Consider the following 25,029-nt stretch of genomic DNA (forward strand, 5'->3'; position numbering starts at 1 on the left):
TTTGTCCTTTGGGTAAGGTTATGGTTCCATTTGCTGTTGTTTAATGTGGTTATAAATCTATGTCTTTGCATTGAAGTATTTATTTTTTATTCCACTTTTCTGTATCCAGTTTTTTCTGGTTTTTATCAGATATATTTGCATAAATTTTACTGTTTGCTTTAGGTTTACTGCTAGGTTGCTGTCTCCTTTTCGGCTCTAGGTGGCACCCTAACCCCAGGTTTGTCTCAGCTCTAGTAAGTGGTCAGAACACTACCTGTTCCAAATGTGGAAGATCCTAAAGGGATTATCCCAGGAGAGAGGGAAAGCTGGCTGGATTTTTCCATGGGGACCCAGAGAATGTATCTCCAGCCACTCTCATTTGGCATCTTTTAGGCTGACTTACAGAGCTGAATTTCCTAGCTAAGGATGCTAGTCTTTCTTCTTTCCTTTGTCTCTGCCTGTCCTCAGGGATAGTTCTCCCTCTGGAAGTTGTGATAGTACCTATGAATTAAGGCACAAAAAGGTTTGTTGTTGTTGTTTTGTTTTTTTGTTTGTTTTTTTATTTTTATTTTTGCCAAGGGAACCAAGAAGGTGAAAAGGATGGTTGACCAGCTCAATTTTACTTTTTCCAGTGTACAAATCACGAGTTGAGGGGAGTTTTTCATTTTGGTTGGTGCCTGGAAGAATGGAAAGGAGGGCATTGTGGGTGTGAATTTCCAGATCTCCTACATTTGCTCAGAGTTTTTCCACTTCTCTGTAACCCTGATAACTGTCCATCCTTATACTTGAGCTCTGGGTTGTTGCTGGTGAAGATCTTGGTGCTATATATTTGTTTTTATGTTTTCATTTTTTGTGGGTGAAAGAGAAACAAACCTGCTTCTTCACTGCTATGTTAGAATTGAAACTCTATAATTATTTTTGACATCTTGTGTCAAAACTTTAACTTGTTTAAGATTTCCCTGGATATTATTAGCCTTTAGAATTTTTGCAAGTATTTCAGAATCTGCTAATTTTTATACATAATTTGTTTATAGTCTACCATCTTGCCATTTGATTTTAAAAAATTTTTAATTTTAATTAATGTGGGTAAATAATATATTTATATGTTTATAAGATATATGAGATGTTTAGACACTGGCAAGCAATGCATAATAATCACATCATGGAAGATGGGATATTTATCTCTTCAAGTATTTATTCTTTGTGTTACAAACAATTCAGTTACACTATTTTAGTTATTTTTACATATACAATTAAATTATTATTGATTATAGTCACCCAGTTGTGCTATCAAATACTAGGGTGTATTCATTCATTTTAACTATTTTTTTGTACCCATTAACCATTTCCACCTCCCACTCACTGCCCCACTATCCTTCGAAGCCTCTGACAACCATGACTGTACTCTCTATATCCATGGGTTCAATTGCTTTGGATTTTGAGATTTCACAAAAAAAAGTGACAACATGTGATGTTTGTCTTTCTGTGCCTGGCTTATTTCACTTAACATAATAAACTCCAGTTTCATCTGTGTATGGCAAATAACTGAATTTTATTTTCTAATGGCTGAATAGTACTCCGTTGTGTATATGTGCAACATTTTCTTTTTCTTTTTTTAAATTTTACTTTAAGTTCTAGGATACAAGTGCACAATGTGTAGGTTTGTTACATAGGTATTGTGTGCCATGGTAGTTTGCTGCACCTATTAGCCCATCATCTAAGTTTTAAGTCCCACATGAGTTAGCTATTTCTCTTAATGACTTCCCTCCCCTCACCTCCCATTCCCAGACTGGCCCCGATGTGTATTGTTTCCCTCCCTGTGTCCATGTGTTCTCATTGTTCAACTCCCACTTATGAGTGAGAACATGTAGTGTTTGGCTTTCTGTTCCTGTGTTAGTTTGCTGAGGATAATGGCTTCCAGATTCATCCATGTCCCTGCAAACCTCATGATCGCATTCCTTTTTATGATTGCATAGTATTTCATATTTTCTTTATCCAGTCTAGAATTGATGGGAATTTGGACTGGTTCCATGTGTTTGCTATTGTAAATAGTGCTGCAATAAACATGCGTATCCATGTGTCTTTATAGTACAATGATTTATATTCCTTTGGATATATACCCAGTAATGAGATCACTGGGTCAAATGGTATTTCTGGTTCTAGATCCTTGATGAGTTGCCACATTGTCTTCCACAATGGTTGAACTAATTTACGTTTCCATCAACAGTGTAAAAGAGTTCCTCTTTATCCACAGCCTCACCAGCATCTATTGTTTCTTGACTTTTTAATAATTGCCATTCCGACTGGTGTTGAGACGGTATCTCATTGTGGTTTTGATTTGCATTTCTCTGATGATCAGTGATGTTGAGCTTTTTTTCATATATTTGGGGGTCACATAAATGTTTTCTTTTGAGAAGTGTCTGTTTATATCCTTTGTCAACTTTTTGACGAGGTTTTTTTTTTCTTGAAAATATAAGTTCCTTGCAGATTCTGGATATTAGATCTTTGTCAGATGAGTGGATTGCAAATATTTTCTCCCATTCTGTAGGTTGCCCGTTCACTCTGATGATAGTTTCTTTGCTGTGCAGAAGCTCTGTAGTAGAATTAGATCCCATTTATCATTTTTGGCTTTTGTTGAATTTGCTTTTGGCATTTTCATCATGAAGTCTTTGCCCATGCCTATTTCCTAAATGGTATTGCCTAGGTTTTCTTCTAGGGTTTTATGGTTTGGGGTTTTACATTGAAGTCTTTAATCCATGGATGTCTTGTCTCAACATTCCTATTCAACATAGTATTGGAAGTTCTGGCCAGGACAATCAGACAAGAGAAAGAAAGAAAGGGTATTCAAATAGGAAGAGAGGAAGTCAAATTGTCTCTTTTTGCAGATGACATTATCATATATTTAGAAAATCCCATCATCTCAGCCCCAAAACTCTTTAAGCTTATAAGCAACTTCAGCAAAGTCTCAGGATACAAAATCGATGTGCAAAAATCACAAGCATTCTTAGACACCAACAAAAGGCAAGCAGAGAGTCAATCACGAATGAACTGCAACAGAGACAATTTGACTTCCTCTCTTCCTATTTGAATACTCTTTCTCATCATCTCAGCCCAAAAACTCCTTGAGCTAACAAGCAACTTCAACAAAGTCTCAGAATACAAAATCGATGTGCAAAAATCACAAGCATTCTTAGACACCAACAATAGGCGAGCAGAGAGCCAAATCATGAATGAACTCCCATTCACAATTGCTACAAAGAGAATAAAATACCTAGGAATACAGCTAACAAGGGATGTGAAGGAAGTCTTCATGGAGAACTACAAACTACTGCTCCAGGAAATAAGAGAAGACACCAACAAATGGAAAACTTTCCATCCTCATGGATAGGAAGAATCAATATTATGAAAATGGCTATACTGCTCAAAGTCATTTATAGATTCAATGCTATTCCCATCAAACTATCATTGACATTCTTCACAGAATTAGAAAAATATGCTTTAAATTTTATATGGAACCAAAAAGGAGCCCATATAGCCAAGACAATCCTAACCAAAAAGAACAAAGCTGAAGACATCATGCTACCTGACTTCAAACTATACTACAAGGCTACAGTAACCAAAACAGCATGGTACTGGTACCAAAACAGACATATAGACCAATGGAACAGAACACAGATCTCAGAAGTAACACTACATATCTACAACTGATCTTTGAGAAATCTGACAAAAACAAGCAATGGGGAAAGCATTCCGTATTTAATAAATGGTGCTGGGAAAACTGGCTAGCCATATGCAGAAAACTGAAACTGGACCCCTTCCTTACACCATAAACATTTCCTTTGTGCATTAGTCTATTAAGAGACACTTAGATTGTTTCCAACTCTTGGCTATTGTTAACAGAACTACAACAAATATGGGAGTGTAGATATTTCTTTGACATATTGGTTTTCATACTTTGGGTATATACCCAGCAGTAGTATTGCTGGATTGCATGGTAGTTCTATTTTTAGATTTTTTTTTTTTTTTTGAGGATTCTCCAAACTGTTCTCCATAGTGGCTGTACTAATTTAGATTTCCACCAACAGTGTACGAGGCTTCCCTTTTCTCTACATTCTTCCCAGTGTTGCCTATCTTTTTGATATACCATTTTAACTGGAGTGAGTTGATATCTTATTGTAGTTTTGATTTGCATTTATCTGATCGTAAATGGTGTTGAGCACCTTTTCATATGCCTGTTGTCATTTCTGTGGGCAGTTTTTGATTGAATTATTAAATGTTTTCCTATAGAGTTGTTTGAGCTCCATGTATGTTCTGGTTATTAATCCCTTGTTATATGGGTAGTTTGCAAATATTTTCTTCCATTATGTGGGCTGTCTCTTCATGTATCATTTGCTTTGCAGAAGCCCTTTAACATGATGTGATCCAATTTGTTGATGTTTGCTTTTCTTGCCTGTGCTTGTGGTGCGTTGCTTGATAAATCTTTGCCCAGAGTTACGTTCTGGAGATTTTCCTGAACATTTTCTTGTAGCAGTTTTATAAACTGAAGTGTTAGACTTAAGTCTTTGATTATTTTGATCTAGTTTTTGTATATGGTGAAAGATAGAGGTCTAGTTTTATTCTTCTGCATATGGGTATCCCGTTTTTCTTCACCATTTATTGAAAAGCAATAAACATACACTGTCTTTTCCCCAGTGTATGTTTTTGGCACCTTTATTAAAAGTGAATTTGCTGTAGGTGTATGGATTCATTTCTTGGTTCTCTGTTCTGTTCCATTGGTTTGTCTGTTTTTATGCCAGTACCTTGCTGTTTTGGTTACTATAGCTCTGTAGTATAATTTGAAGTCAGGTAATGTGACTACTCCAGTTTAATTATTTTTGCTTAGTATAGCTTTGGCTATGCTGTGTTTTTGTAGTTCCATATAAATTTGAGAAAGTTTTTTATTTCTCTGAAGAATGTCTTTGGTATTTTGATGAGAATTGCATTGAATCTGGAGATTGCTGTAAGTAGTATGGACATTTTAAAAATATTGATTCTTCCATTCCATAAACATGGAATGTATTTCAATTTCTTTCATCAGCGTTTGATAGCTCTTATTATAGAGATTTTTCACTTTTTTGGTTAGGTTAATTTAATTTTATGTGTGGCCATTGTATTAATAAATGAGATTGATTTTTAATTTTTTCTCATTGTTTACTGTGGCATATGAAAATGTGACTGATTTATGTATGTTGATATTGTATCCTGCCAGTTTACAGATTTTGTTTATCAATTTTAATAGTTTTTTTGTGAAGTCCTTATTTTTTTTCCATATATAAGATCATATTATATGTAAACAAGGATAATTTGACTTATTTTTTTCCATTGTGAATGTCCTTTATGTCTTTATCTTGTTTGATTCCTCTAGTTAGAATTTCCAGTATTATGTTGAGTAACAGTGATGAAAGTGGGCATCATTGTCTTGTTGCAGATCTTAGAGGAAAGGCTTTCAGTTTTTTCCTATTCAGTATGGTACTCACTGTGGGTCTTTCATATATAGCTCTTATTATGTTGACGTATGTACCATGTTTTTTGAGAGTTCTTTTCCAATCATGAAGAGAAGTTAAATTTTATCAAATGCTTTTTTAGCCTTAATTAAATACTTATATGGTTTTATCCTTCGTTCTGTTGATATGGTATATCACATTGATTGATTTGCATATGTTGAAGCATTTTTGCATCCCAGAAATGAATCCCACTTGGCCATGTTGTATATTCTATCTAACGTATTGTTGAATTTAGTTTGTCAGTGTTTTGTTGAAGATTTTTGCATCAATATTCATCAGTGATATTGACCCATAATTTTTTTTTTTTTTTCTTTTTGATGTGACTTTGGTTTTGGTATTAGGGTAATAGTGGCTTTGTAGAATGAGTTTGAAAGTATAACCTCCTCCTCTATTTTACAGAATAGTTTGAGTTTAACTGGTATTAGTTCTTTAAATTTTTAGTAAAATTCAGTAGTGAAGCCATTGGGTTCCAGGCTTTTCTTTACTGGGAGACTTTTTATTACAGCTTTAATCTCATTACTTGTTAGTGATCTGCTCAGGATTTTTATTTCTTTCTGGTTCTATCTTGGTAGGTTGAATGTGTCTGGGAATTTTTCCACTTCTTCTAGATTTCCCAATTTATTTTCGTATAGTTGCCCATAGTAGCCACTTATAATCCTTTGAAATTCCATGGTATCTGCCATTATGTCTTCTTTATTATTTTGTTTTTGATTATTTGTATTATCTCTCTTTTTTGTCTTGATTAGGCTAAAAATTGGTCTATTTCGTTTAACTTTTCAAAAAACCAACCTTTGTTGCATTGATCTTTTGAATTGGTTCTTCATTTCAATTTTATTTATTTCTGCTCTCATCTTAATTTTTTTTCTTCTACTTAGTCTTTGACTTGCTCTTGCTTCTGTGGTTTTAATATGCATTGTTAGATTGTTTATTTTGAGTTTTTCTCTTTTTGATGTAGACACTTAGAGCTATAAACTTTCCTCTTTGTACTGCTTTCACTGTATACCTTAGGTTTTATATGTTGTGCCCCCATTATTATTTGTTTCAAGACATTCAGGAGCATATTGTGTAATCTTCATGTATTTGTATATGTTCCAAAACTGCTCTTTTTTCTGATTTTGATTTCTAATTCTATTTCATTATGGTTAGAGAAGATACTTGACATCATTTTATTTTTTTTTTTTTTGAGACGTAGTCTCGCTCTGTCACCCATACTGAAGTGCAGTGATGCAATCTCAGCTCACTGCAACCTCTGCCTCCTGGGTTCCAGTCATTCTCTCTCCTCATCCTCCTGAGTAGCTGGGATTATAGGCATACATCACCCTGCCCAGCTAATTTTTTGTATTTTTAGTAGAGACTGGGTTTCACCATGTTGGCCAGGCTGGTCTTGAACTCCTGACATCAGATGACCTGCCCACCTTGGCCTCTCAAAGTGTTGGGATTACAGGTGTGAGCCACCATGACCTGCCTCATTTTAATTTTTAAAATGTTTTGTGCCGGGCGCGGTGGCTCAAGCCTGTAATCCCAGCACTTTGGGAGGCCGAGACGGGTGGATCACGAGGTCAGGAGATCGAGACCATCCTGGCGAACACAGTGAAACCCCATCTCTACTAAAACTACAAAAAACTAGCCGGGCGAGGTGGCGGGTGCCTGTAGTCCCAGCTACTCGGGAGGCTGAGGCAGAAGAATGGCGTGAACCCGGGAGGCAGAGCTGCAGTGAGCTGAGATCCGGCCACTGCACTCCAGCCTGGGCGACAGAGCAAGACTCCGTCTCAAAAAACAAACAAACAAACAAACAAACAAACAAACAAAAAATGTTTTAAGACTTGTCTTGTGGCCTAACATATGGTCTGTCTTTGAGGATAATACATGTGCTGATGAATGTAATATGTATTCTGCAGACATTTGATGAAATATTCTGTAAATATCTTCTATATTTATTTGGTGTATAGTTCAGACTATATTTCTTTGTTGATTCTTTGTCTGGATGATCTGCCCAATGCTGAGAATGAGGTGTTGCAGCCTCCAACTATTATTGTATTGTAGTCAATCTCTCTCTTTAACTTTAATAGTATTTGCTTTATATGTCTGGGTGCTCTAGTGTTGGGTGCATATATATTTAAATTTTTTATGTTCTCTTGCTCAATTGACCATTTTAATGTTATATAGAGATAATTAATTGTCTCTTTTTATAGTTTTTTTGTCTTGAAATCTATTATGTCTGATATAAGTATAGCTATTTCTGCTATTTTCTTGCTGCCATTGGCATAAAATATCTTTTTTCCATCCCGTTATTTTTACTCTATGTGTTTTTATAGGTGAAGTGTGCTTCCTGTAGCAACAGATCAATGGGCATTGTGCTTTCACCCCGTTAAACCACTCTATGACTTTTGATTGGAGATTTAGTTCATTTACACTCTATGCTACTAATGATAAAAGTAAAGACTTGCTTCTGCCATTTTGTTATTTGCTTTCTGCTGTTTCGTGGTCTTTTCTTTCTTCTTTTTTTCTTCCTGCCTTTCTCTTACTGAAGTTGGTTTTCTCTGGTGATATAATTTAGTTTTTTGCTTTTTAATTTTGTATGTGTGTTATTTATTTATTTATTTTTTTTGCTTTGAGGTTACTCTGAGGCTTGCAAACACTATCTTATAACCCATTATTTTAAGCTGATAACAACTGAACACCGTTTGCATAAACAAACAAACAACAACAACAACAAAAACCTAATGGCCAGGCATGGTGGCTCACTTCTGTAATCTTAGCACTTGGGAGGCCAAGGTGGGTGGATCAGGGGTTCAAGACTAGCCTGGGCAACATGGTGAAACCCTGTTTCTACTAAAAATACAAAAATCAGCCAGGCATGGCAGCACATGCCTGTAATCTCAGCTACTTAAGAGGTTGAGGCTGGCTAATCACTTGAACCCAGGAGGTGGAGGTTGCAGTGAGCTGAGATTGCACCACTGCACTCTAGTCTGGGCAACAGAATGGGACTCCATCTGAAAAAAACGAATAAGAAAAATGAAAAAACTAACATCTCTACACCTTTACTTCATCCCCCTGTTTTTTAACTTTTTGTTGTATGTATTAGTATCTTATTGTACTGTTTATGTCTTAAGAAGCTGTTGTAGTTATTCTTTTTGATTGATTCATCATTTGGTCTTTCTTTTTTATCTTTTTTTTATTATTATACTTCAAGTTCTGAGGTACATGTGCAAGACGTGCACGTTAGTTACATGGATATACACGTGCCATGGTCATTTGCTGCACTCATCAACCCATCATCTACATTAGGTATTTCTCCTAATGCTATCCCAAACCTAGCCCCCAACCCCCTGACAGTCCCTCTATGATGTTCACCTCCCTGTGTCCATGTGTTCTCATTGTTCAATTCCCACTTATGAGTGAGGACATTCTGTGTTTAGTTTTCTTTTCCTGTGTTAGTTTGCTGAGAATGATGGTTTCCAGCTTTATTCATGTCCCTGCAAAAAACATGAACTCATCTTTTTTTATGGCTGAATAGCATTCCATGGTGTATATGTGCCACATTTTCTTAGTTCAGTCTGTCATTGATGGACATTTGGATTAGTTCCAAGTCTTTGCTATTGTGAATAGTGCCACAATGAACATACATGTGCATGTATCTTTATCGTAGAATGATTTATAATCCTTTGGGTATATACCCAGTAATGGGATTGCTGGGTGAAATGGTATTTCAAGTTCTCGATCCTTGAGGAATCGCCACACTGTCTTCCACAATGGTGGAACTAAATTACACTTCCATCAACAGTGTAAAAGCATTCCTATTTTTCCACAACCTCTCCAGCATCTGTTGTTTCCTGACTTTTTAATGATTGCTATTCTAAAAGGCGTGAGATTGTATCTCATTGTGGTTTTGATTTGCATTTCTCTAATAGCCAGTGATGATGAGCATTTTTCGTGTCTGTTGGCTGCATAAATGTCTTCTTTTGAGAAGTGTCTGTTGATACCCTTTGCCCATTTTTTAATGTGATTTTTTTTTTTCTTGTAAATTTGTTTAAGTTCTTTGTAGATTCTGGATCTTAGTCCTTTGTCAGATGGATAGATTGCAAAAATTTTCTCCCATTCTGTAGGTTGGCTGTTCACTCTGATGATAGTTTGTTTTGTGGTGAAAAGGTCTTTGGCTTAGTTAGATCCCATTTTTCAATTTTGGCTTTTGTTGCCATTGCTTTTTGTGTTCTGGACATGAAATCTTTCCCATGCTTATGTCCTGGTTGGTATTGCCCAGGTTTTCTTCTAGGATTTTTATGGTCCTAGGTCTTACATTTAAGTATTTGATCCATCTTGAGTTGATTTTTGTAACAGTTGTAAGGAAGGGGTCCAGTTTCAGTTCTGCATATGGCTATCCAGTTTTCCCAACACTATTTATTAAATAGGGAATCTTTTCCCCATTGCTTGTGTGTGTCAGGTTTGTCAAAGATCAGATGGTTGTAGGTGTATGGTGTTATTTTTGAGGCCTCCATTCTGTTCCATTGGTCTGTATATCTGTTTTGGTACCAGTACCTTGCTGTTTTGGTTAATGTAGCCTTGTAGTATAGCTTGAAGTCAGGTAGTGTGATGCCTCCAACTTTGTTCTTGTTGCCCAGAATTGTCTTGGCTATGCAGGCTCTTTTTTGGTTCCATGTGAAGCTTAAAGTAGTTTTTTTCCAATTCTGTGAGGAAAGTCGCTGGTAGCTTCATGGGGATAGCACTGAAGTATAAATGACTTTTGGGTGTATGGCCATTTTCTCGATATTGATTCTTCCTATCCATGAGTATGGAATGTTTTTCCATTTGTTTGTGTCCTCTCTTTTTTCCTTGAGTAGCGATTTGTAGTTCTCCTAGAATAGGTCCTTCACATACGTCATAAATTGTATTTTTAGGTATTTTACTCTCTCAGTAGCAGTTGTGAATGGCAGTTCATTCATGATTTGGCTCTCTGTCTATTATTGGTGGATAGGAATGCTTGTGATTTATGCACATTGATTTTGTATCCTGAGACTTTGCTGAAGTTGCTCATCAGCTTAAGGAGATTTTGGGCTGAGAGGATGGGGTGTTCTAAATATACAATCATGTAATCCATAAACAGGGACAATTTGACTTCTTCTCTTCCTATTTGAATACCCTTTATTCCTTTCTCTTGCCTGATTGCCCTGGCCAAAACTTCCAATAGTATGTTGAATAGGAGTGGTGAGAGAGGGCATCGTTGTCTTGTGCCAGTTTTCAAAGGGAATGCCTCCAGTTTTTGCCCATTCAGTATGATATTGGCTGTGGGTTTGTCATAAATAGCTCTTATTATTTTGAGATATTTTCTGTCCATACCTAGTTTATTGAGAGTTTTTAGCATGAAGAGTTGTTGAATTTTATCGAAGGCCTTTTCTGCATCTATTGAGATAATCATGCGGTTTTTGTCATTGGTTCTATTTATTTGATGGATTACGTTTATTGATTTGCATATGTTGAACTAGCCTTGCATCCCAGCCATAAAGCCGACTTGATTGTGGTGGATAAGCTTTTTGATGTTCTGCTGGATTCGTTTTGCCAGTATTTCATTGAGGATTTTCACATCGATAAGCATCAGGGATATTGGCCTGAAATTTTCTTTTTTTTTTAAATGTGTCTCTGGCAGGTTTTGGTATCAGGATGATGCTGCCCTCATAAAATGAGTTAGGGAGGAGTCCCTATTTTTTATTTTTTGCAATAGTTTCAGAGGGAAAGGTACCAGCTCCTCTTTGTACCTCTGGAGGAATTCAGCTGTGAATCAGTCTGGTCCTGGTTATTTCATGTCTTCTGCTAGCTTTTGAATTTGTTTGCTGTTGCTTCTCTAGTTCTTTTAATTTTGATGTTAGGGTGTCAATTTTAGATCTTTCTTGCTTTCTCTTGTGGGCATTTAGTGCTATAAGTTTCCCTCTACACACTGCTTAAATGTGTCCCAGAGATTCTGGTACATTGTGTCTTCATTCTCATTGGTTTCAAAGAACATCTTCATTTCTGCCATCATTTCCTTATTTACCCAGTAGTCATGAAGGAGCAGGATGTTCAGTTTCCATGTATTTTTGCGGTGTTGAGTGAGTTTCTTTTTTTTTTTTTAGACTTAATAAACAGGGTGATTTAACCATATGTTTTTTGACAATAGATACACTTTAAACATAAAGACACAAGTAAGTTAAAGGAAAAAATAAAAATACACCATGCAAAGAGTAAGCATAAGAAAGCTAATGTGTCAATATTAATATCAATACAAACAGTACTATAAAACATAAAGAGTAACAATTCATAATGATACAAGAGGTAATTGACCAATAACATATGTTAATTCTAACTTTTCCTGCACCTAAAAACAGAGCCTCAATGTTCATGAGGAAAAAACTAACAGAAGTAAAGAGAAATTGTAACTAACCCACAATTATATTTGGAGATTAAAAAACGTCTCGTTCAGTAATTTATTTTATTTTATTTTTTTTTACTTTGTCATTATATAGTTCTGTTTTTATTTTTTTATTTTTTTAAATTAATTTATTATTATTATTATACTTTAAGTTCTAGGGTACATGTGCATAACGTGCAGGTTTGTTACATATGTATACTTGTGCCATGTTACTGTGCTGCACCCATCAACTCGTCAGCACCCATCAACTCGTCATTTACATCAGGTATAACACCCAATGCAATCCCTACTCCCTCCCCCCTCCCCATGATAGGCCCCGGTGTGTGATGTTCCCCTTCCCGAGTCCAAGTGATCTCATTGTTCAGTTCCCACCAATGAGTGACAACATGTGGTGTTTGGTTTTCTGTTCCTGTGATAGTTTGCTAAGAATGATGGTTTCCAGCTACATCCATGTCCCTACAAAGGACACAAACTCATTCTTTTTTATGGCTGCATAGTATTCCATGGTGTATATGTGCCACAATTTCTTAATCCAGTCTGTCACTGATGGACATTTGGGTTGATTCTAAGTCTTTGCTATTGTGAATAGTGCCGCAATAAACATACGTGTGCATGTGTCTTTATAGCAGCATGATTTATAATCCTTTGGGTATATACCCGGTAATGGGATGGCTGGGTCATATGGTACTTCTAGTTCTAGATCCTTGAGGAATCGCCATACTGTTTTCCAGAATGGTTGAACTAGTTTACAATCCCACCAACAGTGTAAAAGTGTTCCTATTTCTCCACATCCTCTCCAGCACCTGTTGTTTCCTGACTTTTTAATGATCGCCATTCTAACTGGTGTGAGATGGTATCTCATTGTGGTTTTGATTTGCATTTCTCTGATGGCCAGTGATGATGAGTATTTTTTCATGTGTCTGTTGGCTGTATGAATGTCTTCTTTTGAGAAATGTCTGTTCATATCCTTTGCCCACTTTTTGATGGGGTTGTTTATTTTTTTCTTGTAAATTTGTTTGAGTTCTTTGTAGGTTCTGGATATGAGCCCTTTGTCAGATGAGTAGATTGCAAAAATGTTCTCCCATTCTGTGGGTTGCCTGTTCACTCTGATGGTAGTTTCTTTTGCTGTGCAGAAGCTCTTTAGTTTAATTAGATCCCATTTGTCAATTTTGGCTTTTGCTGCCAATGCTTTTGGTGTTTTAGACATGAAGTCTTTGCCCATGCCTATATCCTGAATGGTACTACCTAGGTTTTCCTCTAGGGGTTTTATGGTATTAGGTCTAACATTTAAGTCTCTAATCCATCTTGAATTAATTTTCGTATAAGGAGTAAGGAAAGGATCCAGTTTCAGCTTTCTACTTATGGCTAGCCAATTTTCCCAGCACCATTTATTAAATAGGGAATCCTTTCCCCATTTCTTGTTTCTCTCAGGTTTGTCAAAGATCAGATGGCTGTAGATGTGTGGTATTATTTCTGAGGACTCTGTTCTGTTCCATTGGTCTATATCCCTGTTTTGGTACCAGTACCATGCTGTTTTGGTTACTGTAGCCTTGTAGTATAGTTTGAAGGCAGGTAGCGTGATGCCTCCAGCTTTGTTCTTTTGACTTAGGATTGTCTTGGCAATGCGGGCTCTTTTTTGGTTCCATATGAACTTTAAAGCAATTTTTCCAATTCTGTGAAGAAACTCATTGGTAGCTTGATGGGGGTGGCATTGAATCTATAAATTACCTTGGGCAGTATGGCCATTTTCATGATATTGATTCTTCCTGTCCATGAGCATGGTATGTTCTTCCATTTGTTTGTGTCCTCTTTTATTTCACTGAGCAGTGGTTTGTAGTTCTCCTTGAAGAGGTCCTTTAAATCCCTTGTAAGTTGGATTCCTAGGTATTTTATTCTCTTTGAAGCAATTGTGAATGGAAGTTCATTCATGATTTGGCTCTCTGTTTGTCTGTTACTGGTGTATACGAATGCTTGTGATTTTTGCACATTAATTTTGTATCCTGAGACTTTGCTGAAGTTGCTCATCAGCTTAAGGAGATTTTGGGCTGAGACAATGGGGTTTTCTAAATATACAATCATGTCATCTGCAAAGAGGGACAATTTGACTTCTTCCTTTCCTAACTGAATACCCTTGATTTCTTTCTCTTGCCTGATTGCCCTAGCCAGAACTTCCAACACTATGTTGAATAGGAGTTGTGAGAGAGGGCATCCCTGTCTTGTGCCAGTTTTCAAAGGGAATTTTTCCAGTTTTAGCCCATTCAGTATGATATTGGCTGTGGGTTTGTCATAAATAGCTCTTATTATTTTGAGGTACGTTCCATCAATACCGAATTTATTGAGCGTTTTTAGCATGAAGGGCTGTTGAATTTTGTCAAAAGCCTTTTCTGCATCTATTGAGATAATCATGTGGTTCTTATCTTTGGTTCTGTTTATATGCTGGATTATGTTTATTGATTTGCGAATGTTGAACCAGCCTTGCATCCCAGGGATGAAGCCCACTTGATCATGGTGGATAAGCTTTTTGATGTGCTGCTGAATCCGGTTTGCCAGTATTTTATTGAGGATTTTTGCATCGATGTTCATCAGGGATATTGGTCTAAAATTCTCTTTTTTTGTTGTGTCTCTGCCAGGCTTTGGTATGAGGATGATGTTGGCCTCATAAAATGAGTTAGGGATGATTCCCTCTTTTTCTATTGATTGGAATAGTTTCAGAAGGAATGGTACTAGCTCCTCGTTGTACCTCTGGTAGAATTCAGCTGTGAATCCATCTGGTCCTGGACTTTTTTTGGTTGGTAGGCTATTAATTATTGCCTCAATTTCAGAGCCTGCTATTGGTCTATTCAGGGATTCAACTTCTTCCTGGTTTAGTCTTGGAAGAGTGTAAGTGTCCAGGAAATTATCCATTTCTTCTAGATTTTCTAGTTTATTTGCGTAGAAGTGTTTATAGTATTCTCTGATGGTAGTTTGTATTTCTGTGGGGTCGGTGGTGATATCCCCTTTATCATTTTTTATTGAGTCAATTTGATTCTTCACTCTTTTCTTCTTTATTAGTCTTGGTAGCGGTCTGTCAATTTTGTTGATCTTTTCAAAAAACCAACTCTTGGATTCATTGATTTTTTGGAGGGTTTTTTGTGTCTCTATCTCCTTCAGTTCTGCTCTGATCTTAGTTATTTCTTGCCTTCTGCTAGCTTTCGAATGTGTTTGCTCTTGCTTCTCTAGTTCTTTTAATTGTGATGTTAGAGTATCAATTTTAGATCTTTCCTGCTTTCTCTTGTGGGCATTTAGTGCTATAAATTTCCCTCTACACACTGCTTTAAATGTGTCCCAGAGATTCCGGTATGTTGTATCTTTGTTCTCATTGGTTTCAAAGAACATCTTGATTTCTGCCTTCATTTTGTTATGTACCCAGTAGTCATTCAGGAGCAGGTTGTTCAGTTTCCATGTAGTTGAGCGGTTTTGATTGAGTTTCTTAGTCCTGAGTTCTAGTTTGATTGCACTGTGGTCTGAGAGACAGTTTGTTATAATTTCTGTTCTTGTACATATGCTGAGGAGTGCTTTACTTCCAATTATGTGGTCAATTTTGGAATAAGTGCAATGTGGTGCTGAGAAGAATGTATATTCTGTTGATTTGGGGTGGAGAGTTCTATAGATGTCTATTAGGTCTGCTTGCTGCATAGATGAGTTCAATTCCTGGATATCCTTGTTAACTTTCTGTCTCGTTGATCTGTCTAATGTTGACAGTGGAGTGTTGAAGTCTCCCATTATTATTGTATGGGAGTCTAAGTCTCTTTGTAAGTCTCTAAGGACTTGCTTTATGAATCTGGGTGCTCCTGTATTGGGTGCATATATATTTAGGATAGTTAGCTCTTCCTGTTGAATTGATCCTTTTGCCATTATGTAATGGCCTTCTTTGTCTCTTTTGATCTTTGATGGTTTAAAGTCTGTTTTATCAGAGACTAGTATTGCAACCCCTGCTTTTTTTTGTTCTCCATTTGCTTGGTACATCTTCCTCCATCCCTTTATTTTGAGCCTATGTATGTCTCTGCATGTGAGATGGGTCTCCTAAATACAGCAGACTGATGGGTCTTGACTCTTTATCCAGTTTGCCCCTCTGTGTCATTTAATTGGAGCATTTAGTCCATTTACATTTAAGGTTAATATTGTTATGTGTGAACTTGATCCTGCCATTATGATATTAACTGGTTATTTTGCTCGTTAGTTGATGCAGTTTCTTCCTAGCCTAAATGGTCTTTACATTTTGGCATGGTTTTGCAATGGCTCGTACCAGTTGTTGCTTTCCATGTTTAGTGCTTCCTTCAGTGTCTCTTGTAAGGCAGGCCTAGTGGTGACAAAATCTCTAAGCATTTGCTTATCTGTAAAGGATTTTATTTCTCCTTCACTTATGACACTTAGTTTGGCTGGATATGAAACTCTGGGTTTAAAATTCTTTTCTTTAAGAATGTTGAATATTGGCCCCCACTCTCTTCTGGCTTGTAGAGTTTCTGCCAAGAGATCTGCTATTAGTCTGATGGGCTTCCCTTTGTGGGTAACCCGACCTTTCTCCCTGGCTGCCCTTAAGATTTTTTCCTTCATTTCAACTTTGGTGAATCTGGCAATTATGTGTCTTGGAGTTGCTCTTCTCGAGGAGTATCTTTGTGGCGTTCTCTGTATTTCCTGGATTTGAATGTTGGCCTGCCCTACTAGGTTGGGGAAGTTCTCCTGGATGATATCCTGAAGAGTGTTTTCCAAATTGGTTCCATTTTCCCTCTCACTTTCAGGCACCCCAATCAGACGTAGATTTGGTCTTTTTACATAATCCCATACTTCTTGCAGGCTTTGTTCATTTCTTTTTCTTCTTTTTTCTTTTGGTTTCTCTTCTCGCTTCATTTCGTTCATTTGATCCTCAATCGCTGATACTCTTTCTTCCAGTTGATCGAGTCACTTACTGAAGCTTATGCATTTGTCACGTATTTCTCGTGTCATGGTTTTCATCTCTTTCATTTCGTTTAGGACCTTCTCTGCATTAATTACTCTAGCCATCAATTCTTCCACTTTTTTTTTCAAGATTTTTAGTTTCTTTGCGCTGGGTACGTAATTCCTCCTTTAGCTCTGAGAAGTTTGATGGACTGAAGCCTTCTCTCATCTCGTCAAAGTCATTCTCCGTCAATCTTTGATCCATTGCTGGCGATGAGCTGCGCTCCTTTGCCGGGGGAGATGCGCTCTTATTTTTTGAATTTCCAGCTTTTCTGCCCTGCTTTTTCCCCATCTTTGTGGTTTTATCTGCCTCTGGTCTTTGATGAAGATGGTGACGTACTGATGGGGTGTTGGTGTAGGTGTCCTTCCTGTTTGATAGTTTTCCTTCTAACAGTCAGAACCCTCAGCTGCAGGTCTGTTGGAGATTGCTTGAGGTCCACTCCAGACCCTGTTTGCCTGGGTGTCAGCAGCAGAGGCTGCAGAAGATAGAATATTTCTGAACAGCGATTGTACCTGTCTGATTCTTGCTTTAGAGGCTTCCTCTCAGGGGTGTACTCCTCCCTGTGAGGTGTGGGGTGTCAGACTGCCCCTAGTGGGGGATGTCTCCCAGTTAGGCTACTCAGGGTTCAGAGACCCACTAGAGCCGGCAGTCTGTCCCTTCTCAGATCTCAACCTCCGTGTTGGGAGATCCACTGCTCTCTTCAAAGCTGTCAGACAGAGTCGTTTGTGTCTGCAGAGGTTTCGGCTGCTTTTGTGGTTGTTTACTGTGCCCTGTCCCCAGAGGTGGAGTCTACAGAGACAGGCAGGTTTCCTTGAGCTGCTGTGAGCTCCACCCAGTTCGAGCTTCCCAGCGGCTTTGTTTACCTACTTAAGCCTCAGCAGTGGCAGGCGCCCCTCCCCCAGCCTCGCTGCTGCCTTGCCGGGAGATCGCAGACTGCTGTGCTAGCAATGAGGAAGGCTCCGTGGGCGTGGGACCCTCCCGGCCAAGTGTGGGATATAATCTCCTGTTGTGCCTGTTTGCTTAAAGCGCAGTATTGGTGTGGGAGTTACCGGATTTTCCAGGTGTTGTGTGTCTCAGTTCCCCTGGCTAGGAAAAGGCATTCCCTTTCCCCTTGTGCTTCCCAGGTGAGGCGATGCCTCGCCCTTCTTCGGCTCTCGCTGGTCAGGCTGCAGCAGCTGACCAGCACCGATTGTCCGGCACTCCCTAGTGAGATGAACCCAGTACCTGAGTTGAAAATGCAGAAATCACCTCACCGGTCTTCTGTGTGGCTCGCGCTGGGAGTTGGAGACTGGAGCTGTTCCTATTCGGCCATCTTGCTCCGCCCCTGCTCATATTGTAGTTTTTAAACTTCCACAGCCTAGAGCTCAGTAGTCACAGGTCTTTTAGGTCCTTCTGGATGTCCCACAGGGTATCTGTACTTTTCTTGAACTGAGCAACCTCATTATCCTTTAGCTTCTGTTTGATAATGCTGGTTAATCCCTGGGCATTGAGGATACACAGAAGGCTCAGGAAGACTTCGTTCTCGATGTCATACATCCCCTTTACCATTGTTGACATAGGATGAATCCTGGGTAGATTATTCATCACGGATTGAATAAGACCAGTCACACTTAATCCAATAGCCCAGTTGGTATATCCTTTTAGCTTGATGACTTCATGGGCACTTTCAACCACCATCTTATGCACTTCCTTCCAATTTTCACTGTCATCATCAGTTCCTATTTGTGGATTCAATTCCTGGAGAGAAAAACCTGCCACATTCACGCCAATCCACACAGCCACATTTGAGTTGCTATGTTCCCCCAAAATCCATACATGGCAGCTGCTGGGATGAATGCCAAGGTTTTCAGCCATAAGGCAGTGAAATCTAGCAGAATCCGGATTACATCCACTTCCAATCACAATTTGGGTAATCCACTTATTTTCCAGGTAACATATATAAGAATGTCTACTAGGTTGGAAACCACAATTATGAGGCATTCAGGAGTGAACTTGACCGTCTGAGGAATAATGAATTTGAAGACATTAACATTTTTCTGCACCAAATTGAGACGCCTCTCCCCCTCTTGCTGACAGACTCCTGCAGTTACCACTACAATCTTAGAACTGGCGGTCACAGAACAATCTTTATCTGCCACAATTTTAAGTGTCTGGAGAAATAAACTCCCATGCTGCGGATTGATCATTTCTCCCTTAATCTTACCTTCCAAAACATCCACAAGAGCAAGTTCATCAGCCAGAGACTTTCCCAGAATGCAGATAGCACATGCCATACCAACTAGTCCAAAAATCACTGCAGTGATCTTATTGTTTTCGACTGTTGCCTCTTCTTCCGCAACTGGTGCAATGAGTTTTTCCTTAAGAGTTGCCATTTTGTACAGGAGAGAAAAGGCTCTGGAGGCCGCTGTAACAGTCATGTGGAGGAGACAATGTCAGCTGCGTCAAAACTTTCTTTCTTTATAAATTACCCAGTCTTAGGTATTTCTTTATAACCGTGTGAGAACAGTCTAACACAATAATTCAGTTGCACAGTTTAGAGTACCTAAAAAGAGTTATAATTGGATTGTTTGTAACACAAAAGATATATACTTCAGGGAATGGATACTCCATTTTCTATGATGTGATTATTATGCATTGTGTGCCTGTACCAAAACATCTAATTTACTTCACAAGTATATACACCTACTATGTACTCACAAAAATTAAAATCAAAACTAAAACAACATTGTACTAGTACAAAAATAGACACACAGGTCACTGGAACAGATTAGAAAATCCTGAAATAAAGCCATGCATCTATGACCAACTGACCTTCAACAAAACCAGCATAAATAAGCAATGAAGAAAGAACTCCTTTTTCACTAATTGGTGTTGAATGAATTGGCCAGCCGTATGCGGAAGAATAAATCTGGACCTTCACCTATCATGATATACAAAAATTAACTAAAAATGGATTAAAGACCTAAATGTAAAGCCTGAAACTATAAAAATTCCAGAAGAAAATCAAGGAGAAACTCTTCTGGACATGGATTTAGGAAAATAATTTATAAATAAGACCTCAAAAGTGAATACAAAAAAAAAAAAACCCAAATAGACAAAAGGGACCAAATTAAACTAAGAAGCTTCTGCAGAGCAATAGAAATATTCAACAGAGTAAACAGACAACCTACAAAATGGGAGAAAATATTTGTAAATTAATCTTTTGACAAAAATAATCTTAAAGGAACTCAACTCAACAAGAAAAAACAACTTCATTAAAAAGTGGACAAAGAACAAGAATGAGCATTTTTTAAAAGAAGACATACAAGCAGCTAAGAAACATGAAATAATGCACATCAGTAATAATCAGATAAATGCAAATTAAAACCACAATGAGAAACTAGTTTATACTAGTCAGAATTATTATTATTAAAAAATCAAAAACAGTAGATGTTGGCATGGATGTGGAGAAACACAGATGTTTATGCACTGTTGCTGGGAATGTAAGTTAGCACAGCCTCGTGTAAAACAGTATGAAAATATTTTGAAGAAATGAAAATAGAACTACCATTCTACCCAGCAATCTAACTACTAATCTACCCAAAGGAAAATAAACTATTGTATAAAAAGGAAATCTGCACTCATATGTTTATTCATAGTAGCAAAGTCATGAGATTAACCTCATTGTCCTCACTGGTTGATTGAATAAATATAATATGGTACACATACACAATGGAATACTATGCAGCCATAAAAAGAATAAAATCTTGTTCTTTGCCAGAATATGGATGGGGCTGTAGGCCATTGTCCTAAGTGAAATAACTCAGAAACAGAAAATAAAACACTGCAGGTTCTCACTTATTAGTTGGAGTTAAACAATGGGTACGCATAGGCACAAAGATGAATGTTATGAACACTAGGGGCTCCAAACAAGGAGAGGGGGAGAGGATTGTGAGTGTTGTAAAAATATCTCTTGGGTACAATGTTCACTATTTGAATGATGGGTACACCAGAAGCTCAAACCTTACCATTATGCACTATATTCATGTAAGAAACCTACACATGTACCCCTTGAAAATAAAGTTAAAATGCATATTCTATTTTGGTTGTGTATAACATGAGTGAAAAATATGAGAAAATAGGATAAATATTTTATTTCTAGTGTGCTCCCCTCCACCAAAAATGATGAATGATAACAAGTGTTGTCAAGGATGTGGAAAACAGGGTACACTTGTACCTAATTGGTAAAAATATAAACTAGTAAAACCATTTTAAAAATTGTATGGAGCTTCCTCAGAAAGATAAAAATAGAATTACCATATGATCCAGCAATCCCACCCCCTTGTATTTACTCCAAAGGTATGAAATCTATATGTTAAAAAGAAGTCTGCATTTTCATGTTCATTGCAGCACTGTTCGTAACAGCCAAGTTATAGAATCAACCTTAGTGTCTATCAACATGAATGTTGGCATGGATGTGGAGAAACAGGGATGCTTATGCACTGTTGGTGGGAATGAAGAAAGATATGAAGATGAATGAAGAAAGATAATGTGGTGTATATAGGCATGTTTTATTTAATTCCACTTCACAGTTATTGCCTTTTTTTTTTTTTTTCAAATTGAAGGTTTGTAGCAATCCTGCATCAACCAAGTTTATCGGTGCCATTTTTCCAACCGCATGTGTTCACACAATGTTTGTGTCATATTTTGGTAATTCTCACAATATTTTAAGTCTTTTCATTTTATTATATTTGTCATGATGATCTGTGATTAGTGATCTTACTATTGAAATTGTTTTGAGAGGCTAATTATGCCCATATAAGACAGTGACCTTAATAAATACACAAGTGTATTTTGACTGATCTACTTACTGGCTTTTCCCCTATCTCTCTCCCTCTCCTCAGGCCTCCTCATTTCCTGAGACACAACAATATTAAAATTAGATTAATTATTAAGCCTACAATGACCTCTAAGAGTGCAAGTCAAAGGAAGAGTTACACATCTCTTAATTTAAATCAAAAGGTAGAAGAGACTAAGTTTTGTTAGTAATAAATGTCAAAACCCAAGATAGGTCCAAAGCTAGGCCTCTAGCACCAAGCAGCCATTCTGTGAATGCAAAGGAATAGTTCCTGAAGCAAATTTAAAATGCTACTCCAGTGAACACATGAATGAAAAGAAAGTAAAACAGCTTTATTGCTGATGTGGACAAAGTTTTAGTGGTCTGGATAGAAAATCTCAAATCAGTTCCTACACTCTTTCAAGCTAAAATCTAATCCTAACAATGCCCTGACTCACTTAAATTCTATGAAGGCTGAGATAGGGGAAGAAACTGAAGAAGAAAACTTTGAACGTAGCAGAGACTGGTTCATAAGGTTGAAGGAAAGAAGCCATCTCCACAACATAGAAGGATATGTGAACCAGCAAATATTGATGTAAAAGTTGCAGCAAATTATTTAGAAGATTTAGCTAAGATAATTGACAAAGGTGGCTACAGTAAATGATATATATATATATATATATAATATATTATACCTTAAGTTCTAGGATACACGTGCACAACGTGCAGGTTTGTTCCATATGTATACATGTGCCATGTTGGTGTGCTGCACCCATTAACTCATCATTTACATTAGGTATATCTCCTAATGCTATCCCTACCACCTCCCACTCCCCACAATAGACCTCGATGTGTGATGTTCCCCTTCCTGTGTCCAAGTGATCTCATTGTTCAATTCCCACCTATGAGTGAGAACATGCAGTATTTGGTTTTCTGTTCTTGTGATAGTTTGCTGAGAATGATGGTTTCCAGCTGCATCCATGTCCCTACAAAGGACACAAACTCATCCTTTTTTATGGCTGCATAGTATTCCATGGTGTATATGTGCCACATTTTCTTAATCCAGTCTGTCACTGATGGACATTTGGATTGATTCCAAGTCTTTGCTATTGTGAATAGTGCCGCAATAAACAAACATGTTCATGTATCTTTATAGCAGCATGACTTATAATCCTTTGGGTATATACCCAGTAATGGGATGGCTGGGTCAAATGGTATTTCTAGATCTAGATCCTTGAAGAATCACTACACTGTTTTCCATAATGGTTGAACTAGTTTACAATCCCACCAACAGTGTAAAAGTGTTCCTATTTCTCCACATCCTCTCCAGCACCTGTTGTTTCCTGACTTTTGAATGATTGCCATTCTAAATGCTGTGAGATGGTATCTCATTGTGGTTTTGATTTGCATTTCTCTCATGGCCAATGATGATGAGCATTTTTTCGTGTGTCTGTTGGCTGTATGAGTGTCTTCTTTTGAGAAATGTCTGTTCATATCCTTTACCCACTTTTTGATGGGGTTGTTTGTTTTTTTCTTGTAAATTTGATTGAGTTCTTTATAGGGTCTGGATATTAGCCCTTTTTCAGATGAGTAGATTGCAAAAATGTTCTCCCATTCTGTAGGTTGCCTGTTCACTCTGATGGTAGTTTCTTTTGCTGTGCAGAAGCTCTTTAGTTTAATGAGATCCCATTTGTCAATTTTGGCTTTTGTTGCCATTGCTTTTGGTGTTTTAGACATGAAGTCCTTGCCCATGCCTATGACCTGAATGGTATTCCCTAGGTTTTCTTCTAGGGTTTTTATGGTTTTACGTCTAACATTTAAGTCTCTAATCCATCTTGAATTAAATTCCGTATAAGGAGTAAGGAAAGGATCCAGTTTCAGCTTTCTACTTATGGCTAGCCAATTTTCCCAGCACCATTTATTAAATAGGGAATCCTTTCCCCATTTCTTGTTTTTCTGAGGTTTGTCAAAGATCAGATGGCTGTAGATGTGTGGTATTATTTCTGAGTGTTCTGTTCTGTTCCATTGGTCTATATCTCTCTTTTGGTACCAGTACCATGCTGTTTTGGTTACTGTAGCCTTATAGTATAGTTTGAAGTCAGTTAGCATGATGCTTCCAGCTTTGTTCTTTTGACTTAGGATTGTCTTGGAGATGCGGGCTCTTTTTTGGTTCCATATGAACTTTAAAGCAGTTTTTTTCCAATTCTGTGAAGAAACTCATTGGTAGCTTGATGGGGATGGCATTGAATCTATAAATTACCTTGGGCAGTATGGCCATTTTCATGATATTGATTCTTCCTATCCATGAGCATGGTATGTTCTTCCATTTGTTTGTGTCCTCTTGTATTTCGCTGAGCAGTGGTTTGTAGTTCTCCTTGAAGAGGTCCTTTACATCCCTTGTAAGTTGGATTCCTAGGTATTTTATTCTCTTTAAAGCTATTGTGAATGGGAGTTCATTCATGATTTGGCTCTCAGTTTGTCTGTTACTGGTGTATAAGAATGCTTGTGATTTTTTCACATTGATATTGTCTCCTGAGACTTTGCTGAAGTTTCTTATCAGTTTAAGGAGATTTTGGGCTGAGACAATGGAAAACCCACTATTATTAACTACTGCCATTGAGTAAATAGTGCAATGGGACATGGCCTTTTGAGTTCCATTTAAGGAATCCCCAGAGACAGTGTGTACCCAGTATTATAAACAAGATGCTTGTGATTTATGCGATCAAATTAAAAATGCTGTATTTCAAAGACAATAACCACAAACACAAAAGGATTGCCAAAATAAAATTATAATTTATAATGATCCACGGGATGATGACAAATGTAAACAATATAAATCCTTACAATTATTGGTGTCTTTTCTTATTATGATGTTCTTGCTTCCCTCTAGTACAAAGCCCATTTATTAAGACTCTGTGTAGAACTTATTAATAAACAGCCTTTGCTTTCCACATTTGGGTGGTCTTTGTTATTCCAACAGTATATTATTTGGGATACCCCAGAAAAATAACATAAATTTTCCCCAAATAGTTCTCAAGCCTTTATTCATGGCAATTTTGGTATTTTTTAAATATTTGCAAAATTTCTAATAAATGTAAGCAAGTAGTTGTCAATTTGGATAGAGAAACTCCAATGCAGAGAGCAGTTAGAGTTCTTCATGGGATCAAATATGTTTTTAGTAGGAATTGTCTTTGCTGTAACCCTCAAGAGCTATGAAAATTTTGTACTAACTAAGTGGCCAGGGGCATCTTACTATGGACTTCCTCTCTGGTGGCCCATTAATTTAAACAGGTAAAGCAATGTTTACTACGTAATA

The 25,029-nt window shown here is 37.4% G+C and overlaps 1 protein-coding gene and 1 pseudogene across 1 annotated transcript in view; one reads left to right on the forward strand and one right to left on the reverse strand.

Moving 5' to 3' along the window:
- Positions 1-25,029, forward strand: part of MAGEE1 (MAGE family member E1) — a 493,295-nt gene that overhangs the window by 276,190 nt on the left and 192,076 nt on the right. The gene's annotated exons all lie outside the window — the stretch shown is intronic.
- Positions 18,269-19,269, reverse strand: LOC126946262 (L-lactate dehydrogenase B chain-like; annotated as a pseudogene).

This window comes from Macaca thibetana, chromosome X (genome assembly GCF_024542745.1).
Source record: "Macaca thibetana thibetana isolate TM-01 chromosome X, ASM2454274v1, whole genome shotgun sequence".
In the NCBI taxonomy this organism is placed as follows: domain Eukaryota; kingdom Metazoa; phylum Chordata; class Mammalia; order Primates; family Cercopithecidae; genus Macaca; species Macaca thibetana.